This window comes from Arachis stenosperma, chromosome 3, assembly GCF_014773155.1.
Source record: "Arachis stenosperma cultivar V10309 chromosome 3, arast.V10309.gnm1.PFL2, whole genome shotgun sequence".
Taxonomy (NCBI): Eukaryota; Viridiplantae; Streptophyta; class Magnoliopsida; order Fabales; family Fabaceae; genus Arachis; species Arachis stenosperma.
The window spans coordinates 131,130,268-131,131,213 of record NC_080379.1 but is presented as its reverse complement, the minus strand read 5'-3'; the positions used below and the strand labels follow the sequence as shown (position 1 = coordinate 131,131,213).

Here is a 946-nt window from a genome sequence, read left to right as displayed (position 1 = left end):
CTCCCGACTTCTATGGGAGAAGCATCTCTATCCCTACCATTGGAGCAAACAACTTTGAGCTTAAGCCTCAATTAGTTTCTCTAATGCAACAGAATTGCAAGTTCCATGGACTTCCATTGGAAGATCCTCATCAGTTCTTAGCTGAATTCTTGCAAATCTGTGACACTGTCAAGACTAATGGGGTTGACCCTGAGGTCTACAGACTTATGCTATTTCCTTTTGCAGTAAGAGACAGAGCTAGGACATGGTTGGACTCACAACCTAAAGAAAGCCTGAACTCTTGGGAAAAGCTAGTCAATGCCTTCTTGGCAAAGTTTTTTCCACCTCAAAAATTGAGTAAGCTTAGAGTGGAAGTCCAAACCTTCAGACAGAAGGAAAGAGAATCCCTCTATGAAGCATGGGAAAGATACAAACAATTGATCAGAAAATGTCCTTCTGACATGCTTCCTGAATGGAGCATCATAGGTATTTTCTATGATGGTCTGTCTGAACTGTCCAAGATGTCTTTGGATAGCTCTGCTGGAGGATCTCTTCATCTGAAGAAGACGCCTACAGAAGCTCAAGAACTAATTGAAATGGTTGCAAATAACCAATTCATGTACACTTCTGAAAGGAATCCTGTGAACAATGGGACAAGTCAGAAGAAAGGAGTTCTTGAGATTGATACTCTGAATGCCATATTAGCTCAGAACAAAATATTGACTCAGCAAGTCAATTTGATTTCTCAAAGTCTGTCTGGAATGCAAAATGCACCAAGCAGTACTAAGGATGCTTCATCTGAAGAAGAAGCTTATGATCCTGAGAACCCTTCAATGGAAGAGGTGAATTACAGGGGAGAACCCTATGGAAACACCTATAATTCTTCATGGAGAAATCATCCAAATTTCTCATGGAAGGATCAACAGAGACCTCAACAAGGTTTCAATAACAATAATGGTGGAAGAAA

The 946-nt window shown here is 40.5% G+C and overlaps 1 non-coding gene across 1 annotated transcript; it reads right to left on the bottom strand.

The window, feature by feature from the left end:
* Nucleotides 1–338: 338 nt before the first annotated feature.
* LOC130971150 (small nucleolar RNA R71) lies at nt 339–446 on the bottom strand. Its single transcript, XR_009082385.1, has one exon. It is a non-coding gene; the product is annotated as a small nucleolar RNA R71 (small nucleolar RNA).
* Nucleotides 447–946: the final 500 nt, after the last annotated feature.